Raw genomic sequence first — 11267 nt, 5'->3', positions numbered from 1 at the left:
GTGGAAGTTATTCCTTAAATCTGTGTAAGATTATAAAACTTAATGCAAGAAGGATGTTCAAAGGTATGTACTTTGAATTTCAGACTTCACTTCCTTGGAATTGTTTTGTTGTCAATCTCTGTTAGAATACTTTGTAATGTATGTTGCCAAGTCTCTGTGACTTTTGTGCATAGTCATTACAAGTGAATCATTGCATATAAGTTTAGAATCTAACAAATTCCACTAAATGTCAAGAATTTGATATTCTTACATTTACAGTAAGGATTTGGGATTGTGAAATAAGCATCATTGAAATATTGTCAATTGATCTATTTTCACGAAGTAAGGACTATAAATAAGTGCAAAACTATTTTTATACAAAAATGCTTATGAACTCACCAACTTTTTAGTTGATGCTTTTCAAAACGAATTGTATTCTCAGGAACCTGTAACAGGTAATCAGCTCTACTATGAGATCAAGTGGTGCAACTTCAAGAAATTTTACTTCTTGTTATTTTTGAGTAATTTTAAAAAAGTACAATGTGTAATACAATGAATGTTGGTATATTGCAATGTATGATGTTTGGTTGCTATGTTTCATTCATTTTCTATTGTTATGATACTGTACAATGACGTCAACCGCCCCCGGACGTTTCCGCCGTTACGGTTCAGGGGTGTGACAGATTGGTACAAGAGCATTGTTTATAGTGAACTAGTATATCTAACCATACAAGATATACAACTATAAATACAATGGGACTAAAAACGCTCTGACTGAAAGTATACCTTAAGAATATAAGTATCTTCTAAAAGTATACATACTTGCTTGAACTGTATCATAATAAGAACAAAAAAAAAGTATTTAGATGTTGAACATGTAAGGGTCGAAGACCTGTTGTAATATGTCGAAGACTTAAGATTATTTTACAAGGCATTTTTGTAACGAAGCGTACTGTTTTAGTCCTTGTATTTTTTTGTGTGCTTTCATGTTTCCTATAAATAGGGACATTACTTCGAGTAGGATAATAGTCTTGTACGAACTTGTCTATTTTCTCGTTGTAACATTTGAAAGCATAATAGAGCTGAAACAAGATCATATTTACATCGTGTGTTCAATTACATTTTAGTTACTCTGATTAGTTACATTCTTGATCCATCACATCATCAATTGGTATCAGAACAGGAATCATTATCTGCGATCTGATTTTCACTCTGATTCAAAAGGTTTTTGAATCAAATTTCTGGTTCAAAAAGTTTTCGCACCTTTTGAAGTGAAAAAGTGTTCTAGATCTTCATTTGTGATTCGATTCTGCAACTGATTTGTTGAATCGAGTGTTTTATTTGTTATATCAGTTCATTTCAGCAATTTGCTTTCAAATTTTCTTTGATTTTTCAAAAACTCTAAAAAATTCTCATCTGTACATCAATGGCGAATTTCAATCTCAACTCGATGACTTCATTCTCTCATTTGCTAGGATCTTCAACTAAGATTCCTATGCTTATTCCTGAATACTATGATCAGTGGGCTGATCATATGCAAGATTACTTGAATGGACCCGATGAAGAGATCTGGTCATGTATCTCTAGGAATGTTCATCCTCCGACAAATGTTCAACCAATTAGATCATCGTCTGGAACTTCAAGTGTAGGTGATCAATCTGATCGATTGAAGAAACTTGAGAAAAGATGCATAAGAGAGTTACGTGGTGCATTACCTCCAATTGTATATAACTATGTCAGGGAAGTGAGAAGACAAAAAAATTCAGTTAAGTAATGTTTGATTGAATTGAAGGAATTCAAGCAAAATGATGTTGAATGAAATGAATGTTATTATGACAGGCTGAATGAGTTGATGTGACAACCGTCAAATTCAAGTCAAAGTCAAGGTCAACAATTCAAAGTCAACTCAACAAGTCACCGGTCAATCTTGTATAATACTTGTATGATTAAAAGTTATTCTATGAAAAAGTACATTTGTATGTCAAGAATTCGAGTGTCTCAATAAATCTGTGTTTATCAATGTGAAACCCTAAGAAGGGATTTAAACGCATCAAAACATGACAATGGACCCTTTTGGGGACTTAAAATAATCATAAACGAAGTATAACGAGGTCCACGGACCTTGCATTGCAAGATTATTTGATGATAATGGCTAAAAATGAATCTCTCCTAAATCTCTCCCAAATCTCTCTCAACTATTTTTAGTCATCCGGGTCATCCCGACCCTTAGCTTGGCCAAAAATCACTCAAAACTCGAAGTTATATTGAAAAACAGCTAATTAGGGCCGAAACCCTCTTAGGAACCGAACCCTCTTAGAGGGAACCTGTTAGGGCCGAACTTCTCTTAAGAACTGAAGATGTCAGAGGCGAACTTGTCAGAAGCGAACTACCCTTCTCGGACCGAACCCCTGCGAACCAAACCTCTTCAGAACCGAACCTGACCTTCGGTCCCAAGCCTCCACCTTCGGTCCCTCCTTGTGCCTCTCTCGGTCCTCAGCCATAAGCACCGAACCCCTCGCAGGTTCGCTTCCTTCTTCCGGTTTTCGACTACTTTCGCCTCCTAAGCCCGTTTTTGATGTTTTTGACGGGATTTTTTCACCAAATTCATATTTTTACCATTTTAAACTCCCAAAACTCATATTTTATTTATTTCTCAAGGATTTATTAATTAAAAATCATTATTTTATATTAAGAGGATATTTACCCCACAAGTGGGTCAAGTGTGCCCATTTGCCTGCTATGTGTCATCCTCTCAATAGTCCAACCCTATCCACATCACACAAACCAAGGTAAACATCGCTTCAACCTTGCAAGTTGCTCCAACAACATTTATATAAAGAAATCCCTGGAGGATTTCTTGGTTCACTTTGATCAATCCTTCACTTACACACTTCTCAAACCACCTCAAGAAAACTCTTTTCTCTCTACTTCCCACCACCTTGTGCTAGTGTTCTTGAGCTACTACTTAACTTTTGGAAAGTATTTCATCTAAACTCAAGTGTTATTCCATTTTTCCATAACATCCTTGAATCATCTACACACATTTTAACACCAAAATTCGTTCTTAGGATCATCCAAACTTTCACGTGTTCATCAAGTGTTCTTGACTTGATACTCCTCGTCTTCGACCTTACACTCTTCCAAGAATCACTGAAGGTGAGTTCATACCCCTACATTTTTTAGTTTTCTTTAGTTTTCAGGGGGGAATACAAGTTAAAATACCAAAACATATTTGAAACTTAACTTGACAGCTTACAACAAAAAAGTTGTGACCTGTTCACGAACTGTTTTACCCAACTTAAACTTAATATTTTTCAAAACTGTTCAATATGCATATGGTTCAGGTTAATACCTTTAAAATGAATACTTGCTCATCTCCATAAGATTTTGCTACAATGTATGGTGATTTTTACAAAACTGCCTATCACTGCAGCAACGAAATCGGACCAGGTAGTGAAAGTGAACATTTTCACCCTGGTTTGAGACCATAAAAAATTATAAGAAAATTTGTGAACATAGTAGACTCTTTCTTCAAACACTTCGAGTTCACGGATTTAGTTTTCGACTTACGATTATTTTTCTATAAATAATATAAAACAATGACAGTTAAGAGTTAAATTGTTAAAAAAAGTTTAAGAGTTATTCACCCCTTGTGACATGCTAAGCATGGTGTGTAAGATTTTATACTTAGCATTTTCAATGTCATTTTATTGAAATACAAGGTCATGCATAACAAGGTTTCATTTACAACATAACACATTTTGATAAAACTATAATAGGTATAGTTTGGACACCTCATTTAACAAAGAAATGGTAATAATATTGATTTACAAAGCAATTATTTTATTACAAACTACGTGAACATGTTAATGAATAAATTTGTGAGACATTCCTCTTCGGAGTACTCTTTAGTCAAACATAAAAGTCCTGTAGTTATAGCCAGAATCTCTTGTAGGGAGAGCGTGATAGTTGTGTATAGATTTATATTGGGTTTGACAACCCGCACCTGAGCTGCTTGCAAAAGCTAGACCGACAGGTCTGGGGTGACAAGTGTTATAACATTCCGACGATTGAAGAACGTCGAGTACGAGGTCTTCGAGTCATAGTATGGTTAGAACAACTCACATGGGAAATTAACAAACACACCGTTCACGGGAGTTTAAGGATTTCACAAAAAGGAGTTTTATTTATATATAAAACCACATATAAGTATGATGATTTACTTACATATACTAAGCCTTGGTTCAGTTAAGACTACAATAAACCTTTTAGAAAATATTGGATTTTCTAGAAACAAACTTGTAACAAACATTAAGGAACAACATTCATTTTTCATTCATAAATTGCTTATGTACTCACCAGCTTTAATGTTGATACTCTTTCAAAAACAATTTGTATTCTCAGGTAATCAGTAATACAGGTAACCACAAGATTTTGAAGGCAAGACGCTAAGGCGCAAATTTCTTTTGAACTATTTTGACATCATATGTAATTTATTTGAAAACATGTATTTTTGCAACGATGTAACCTTTTAAATTATATTTATGATGGTTGTGTTTACTTTCTTCACTATGGTTATGATACTGAGCATGATGTCCTCCACCCCCGAACATTTCCGTCGTTCCGGTTTAGGGGTGTGACAGATTGGTATCAATGCTTTGTTTATAGTGAACTAAGTATATTGAACCACGTAGGATAGACAAACTATAAATACAACGAGACAAAAATTCACTGACGTAGCTTTTCCAAGGTGATCAATAGCCCAATTGCAATTATCTTATAATTACAATTCCAGTCCTGTAAGTTTAATTAATCTCTTTTAGCCACAAAATTAATTCTTAATTAATTCTTGACTAATATTAATTAAACAATATGATTTCTCCTTTAATATATTATTCTCATAATATATTAATAAATCATAATTAAACCTTTCTCTCCTTAATTCATCCTACATATTGCTATGGTGAAGGCAACCCAAAAGGACCATGCTCATAATCGGGTCAAGTACATACCAAAATAGTTATGGACTTAGACATTAATCCAACAGTCTCCCACTTGGATAAGTCTAATAACTATTTTGAATAACTTCAGAACCTGATAAGCAATCGTAGCTTTCAAAAGCCGCTGTCAACTCTGATCTTATCAGATACGCATGTCGTTTAGATAAAGGATCATATATTCCTCCATTCTCAAGATACCATTTAGACACAAGACATGAATTTCGATCATTCTCTCTATACTGTTTCCCGACTTCCGATTTATGACGACTGACAACAGACTACAATTGAACACATCAACTTAGTCTCGGCTTGGCCAATCGCTTCGGTGTCGTCACTAAATCATCGAGGGGCCCACATATATCGCTTTTATCCTAATTTGGGTAAAAGGAATGGATAAACTTTGACTCAAATGCTCGCTTGTACTCACTCATCGAATCACACACAACAATAAGTTTTATAACACCAAGTTACTGGTGCGTTTACTTATCATCAATGTGCAACCGACCAGCAAATAACAACTCACACATCTCGGTTTCAAGAATATACAGTATTATCGTCTCACTAATCACCCGTGATAAAGCCATGAAGTGATCCAAGTGAGCGTGGGCTTCATCCAATACTCTAATCTTATTAAAGCACTCATGAACTCTGCAGCAAACTTGTGCTATGTCTAAACTCTTCAGACAATCTACAGACTTTTCATGACAGTCTTGCTTCAAACCTACTTCCAGAGTATGATCGACTGTGGAGGTTCGAATAAACCAATTATTCTGGAAGTCAAAACATGCAAACTGAAACACAACAATAATACTTAATCCTATATGGCCCCAAACTTGTGAGGGTAAATAAAACACTTCTATTTAACCACCATATTGATTCCTCAATATTTATTGTTCACTGTTTCAGAAAATCAACTTATTACTCAAATTACAACAATAGTTGTCCCATGCACCCAACATGCACACTATGTTTCCTATGTTCCTTACTTTGTGAAATAGATTAATTGAAAAACTTTTCTAATGATGCTCATTTCACAATTCCCAATCCCTATCATTAGTGTAAGAACACAAGGTTCTTGCCACTATTAGAATATGCTAGATTCTAACATTAATTTTATGCAACGATCCTTTCGCAAAGTCATAGCACAAAAGTCACCAAGACTTGGCCAATGAAATTACAAAGTACTCTATCAGAAATTGTTACAAGAAAATTCCATAGACGCAAAGTCTTACATTCAAAGTACATTCCCAATATGGGAACATTTCCATATTTGCCATATGACAACTCATTCTTAATAGAATCTTATCTATTCATAATAATGTCGACATGGTCCATTCAATACCATACTTCCAACTGCTCACAAGCGACCAATCCTCAGCGAACTTTGGATCGTCCTTTGATAGTTTTTTAATTATTTTAGTCAAAACCGATTCTAGTCCTTTTTCCCTCTTAATGCGCTAGACATTTGGAAAATTTTAGAATGGTCAAATATTATAGCATTTGCAATCGATCATATACCCGAAGCGTATGGAACACGATGCATAATGTCTTACATAAAGATATGATAATTTATCAATCTTTTGCCATAATATTTTATGTGTCACGTTCTCACAATTCGAACTATGAAGAGGGATGTCGTAATCATAATCGAAATTTAGGAACACACTATGTATCCATTGACTAAATTTATTAAAATTTCTCAATCTAAGCTTTGGATTTTTTGAAACGAAGTATAATATTCTCTCCCTTAATTATAGAAAAACATCTTTTCAACCCATGGAACTTTGCAAATTGAATCTTTGTTTTTCTATAATTAATATTGCTAACTTGCAATACTTGCCATAATAGTCATACAAGCATAACACTTATGCTCCCACTATCATGATGATTATTATCATATAAGCATAACACTTATGCTCCCACTAGCTTTGACATGTATTCAGAAAACAGCTAAACTCCAGAAAATAATGCCTATTGAATTTCTGATGTTCATATTTCTAATACCAGATGCTTCGATAAGCCTTTATCTAAGCTTTTTAAACTTATACACCTTTGCCTTATATAGCTCATATGTGTGTCTAAACAATTCATAACTTATATCAATAAGTCCCAAATGTTAGACTAATTGCCAAATGTCACAATTCGAACTATGGAAAGGGATGTCATAACCATAATCGAATTGGAGAATACAATTTTCACAATTGCTATCTTCTTAAAATCTCTCTTAGTGAAACCGTTTCCTAACAGTCATTTTCATGAAGGAGGGAATCTTATGACACTTAGATTATACGGTGTATGAGTTCCTATCCATGTGAATTTTCCAAAACCAAAGTTTGCGACAAATCCAATCTCATATGGACTGAACTTTCTTAATCTTGATTTCTTGCCTTATGGTAACACGAGTGCCCACCATGTCTTCCAAGTAGTTTAGCAACTTATCCTTACATATCATGTACTTTCCATCGATCAAGGTGCTTTGTCTTTATGCATTCAAATGAGAACTCATAGAACTCACATACATAATTAACTCAACTGGAATGGCACAGAAACAAAATAATGTCAACACGATAGGTTGTAAACCTCAAGCCGTGTGCTAGTGATGATAAGGTTTATTCTTGATTTATTCTTGAAACCTTTTTCAAGATCATTAAAACTCACCCACTGACCTCTTGACATATATGATTCTCTTGTCAGGAAACTTTCCTAGACAAAACAAATATTCAAGAGTTAGTGCGAAATCCTATCAAGACTAACACTTCACACAATTGGTCCTAGTTGGTCTTTTGTCTTATCCAAGACATCACAACTTACCAATTTCAAATGTGCAGGAATAAGAAGACTTTTTCCAATTCCACATTTGTTGAGTGTTATAAACCTAATAAAGACTTGTCACTCAATTCACAATCTTGGAGTATAACTCTATGACTTGATATTGGAATGAAGTATGATTGACTTCATGATTTAACCATTTCCAAAATTCTCGATTCCTCTTCTCAGACATACAAATGCACTAAGACTCACTTAGAGGATCAATTGAGATATGGTTCTTTATCATTAAGACTTATCATAAAACACAATAAAAGGTACTATCCCTTCTTCTTAGAACAGATAAACTTTTATCTTTCTGCCTACTTGATTTTTCTTATTCGTTCTGCTATTCATTGAAACATTTTTCAATCAACTCATAATTACACTTAATCTTATAAGTATATACATATTTACTAAACTTTAGTAAATCATGACGAATATCTTTAACACTCTTGTGGTGGACTTGATCAACGTACAATCTTGTGTACTCGATCTCCTAGTCCTTCACTTGACACTCTGTCAAAGAATTAATCTAATTTCCAAATATGAAATTTCTCATTCACCACGCAACCAAGTTGTATGATTCCAAGTTTCTGTCAAATTGAAACTTGGGCGATGAGAAACTCTCCCTATTTGGTAAATTCTCGACATTTCCACAAATAACATAATTAAGAATCAAATCCATTATTGCTAATAATAGAAACTTTCAAACATCAAATTTTCATACACGCCACTGCAAGGATAAATAAATAAGATAAAATCAAAATTCATTTTATTGCGGAAAAAATTTGTCCTTACAATGCAATTCAATTGAAAAACTATGTTATTACATATTTCTTAGCAATCTATTCTAACTCCAAGTAGTAGCTCAAGAATCTAATCTTCAAGCAATGCGATCGAAATCCATTTCTTCACGATTAGATTCAGCTCACTTCTTCCCTTAAGCTTCCTCTCTTTTCTTCGATCCTACAAAACATCAAAATGTAATCTTATCACATCATGTATTAAGAATCTTGAATAGGAACTTATAAGAGTTAGATAATGGATTTTACCTGAAGTAGAGCCATACGTCTTGACTCTCCCATCTCTTAGATCTCTCAGGTAAATAGGGCAGCTTCGTCTCCAATGCCCCTTCTCTTGGCAATAAAAGCAAATGGACTCTTTTGGAATGACACAAGGAACTATCTCAGAGTTTACCTTTTCTGAATCTCCAATGTCATCATTTTCAATGTCCATTGAAGTTTGGGAGTTTGATTCAGCAGAAAAAATTTGCTTGACCAGCACGCAAAATCATTGCTGATTCAGCAGCTATAAGCAAATATGTGAGATCAATGAGGGTCACGTCATGATCCATCATATAGTACTCTTTAACGAACTTACTAAATGATTCAGGAAGTGACTGAAGAACCCACTCAATAGCCAACTCCTTGGGGATGACAACACCCAACATACCCAACCTGTCAATATGTGACTTCATCTCTAAGACGTGTGCACACACAGACTTTCCATCTTCGTGCTTAATTGCCAATACGGCTTGAGTGAGCTTGACCTTTTCAAGCCTTCAAACTTGTGGGTTAGGGAGAACAATTGGAGGAGGTGGAGGAAGTGAAGCATGATTTCTTGTTCCTCGATCATATCGTGGAATATCATCTTCGTTTGGAAAACTTGTTCCAAGGGATTTAGGAAAACCATAGTTGTTTGACGTCTACAAAATGGGAGAAAATTCAAGTTAAATTGATTGAGTCCTTAATAAAACACTCAAATGAATTATTAAGGCTAGGATCCAACACAATACTCTACAATCTAGAAGAGGGATGTCGTAATCTAGTTGCATAATATTTGAAGCTAGGTAAATGACGATTTACCAATTTCCACCATAAAGAACGAAAAGGAAGTTTAAGTTTTAAATGAATTGAAACTCCTAGACCTTTTGAGATTTATTGAACTTTTCAATGGCATGTTTAATCTCGATTATGCCCTTCTATTTGTGACTGGGATGCCGAGGATCACAAATAAGGCGTGAATTACCATACGAATCACGTGGTGCACCCAATGCTACTATCACCAAATCAATGTGCCGGTTAGCCACAAATGCTCCAATGATCTATGATAAGCATCGAGCCACCCTTCGCTACCAATGTTATCCCCAAATTAGTGTGTCGGTTAACCACACACGCTCCACTAACGTTTGACAAGGGTAAGAAGTGTAATTCCATGGATTAGCATACATTTTCACATTTTTCCTAAAGTAACTATGATTTGGGAATTTGTAAAAGCATTTAGTTACTTTGTACTTCATTATACTTATAATGGAAGGTTTCTGTCCTATCCAACCCGTTCGGCTAACGACCCTCCACTAGTCAAGAGTGTGGTATGTAAGAGTGGATACCCATTCAATTGACATTTTATATGCAATTTCCTTAACCACCCCTTGTACACCAGCTTCGTGAATGAGGCCTACTAACGGTAAGATTGACTCTTTACTCATATATATATAATATCAAACTTTTAATGTTACATATATATATATATATATATATATATATATATATATATATATATATATATAGTATAGGGTGTATTTTACACTTTATTAAATACTAGGTGGTTTTATTAACTTTGTCTTTCAATTAAACCTTAAATTAATTTAAAAAAAGCATGAGGGTGTAATTTGAACTTTTTCAAAATACTAGGGTTTTAGAATTTAACATTTCAAAATTAAACTTTTAATCAACTTTTAAATTCCAAAACTTGAGGGCAAGTTTTACAACTTTTCAAAACATTAGTGTTCAACTATTTAAATTTCAAAAACTAAAACTATTAATTTTAAATTTAAACAATGAAACCTAAAGGGAGTAATTTGAAACTTTTCCAAGAACATTCTAGATCAACAATTCAAATAAGGCAATTATCTTATTTTTACCTAGTCAAATTTCTTGCAGGATAATTCATCAAATAACTTAAATAATTAAACATTATCTTATAAGGTAACAAATATTTGATTAAATGGTAATTATCTACTATTTTATTAAGGATATTCACCCAAAATCAATAAAAAAATCGGATTTTGTTAATTAAAATTGTTTTGGTAATCATCCCACAACAAAATAGGCAAGAAAATCGCAAAAACAGGTTGCCCGATCCATGGACTCGTAGAGTCAGGGACTGGACTCGCCGAGTCGACCTTACTCACCGAGTACATTCACTGACTCGCGGAGTCAATAAGGCAGAGGGCAAAAAACTTTGTTTTTCATGCAAAATCGATCAATCAAGCATCAAATGCACTAACAAACAACCATAGGCTCTAATACCACTGATGGGTTTTGAGCAATACATCATTCCTATGGTGTACATGCAAACCCTAATAGCTTTTGGACCTAGTTTGTCTAATGAACATGCAATTGAATATCCAAAGCTATAAACCCTAGATCTAGCATACAATTAATCATATTAACACAAAATAGGGTTTAGATCTAACCT

This window comes from Lactuca virosa, chromosome 5, assembly GCF_052849685.1.
Source record: "Lactuca virosa cultivar CGN04683 chromosome 5, Lactuca_virosa_CGN04683_v6, whole genome shotgun sequence".
Lineage (NCBI taxonomy): Eukaryota > Viridiplantae > Streptophyta > Magnoliopsida > Asterales > Asteraceae > Lactuca > Lactuca virosa.
The sequence above is the reverse complement of the archived record's forward strand: the minus strand, read 5'-3'. Positions refer to the sequence as shown.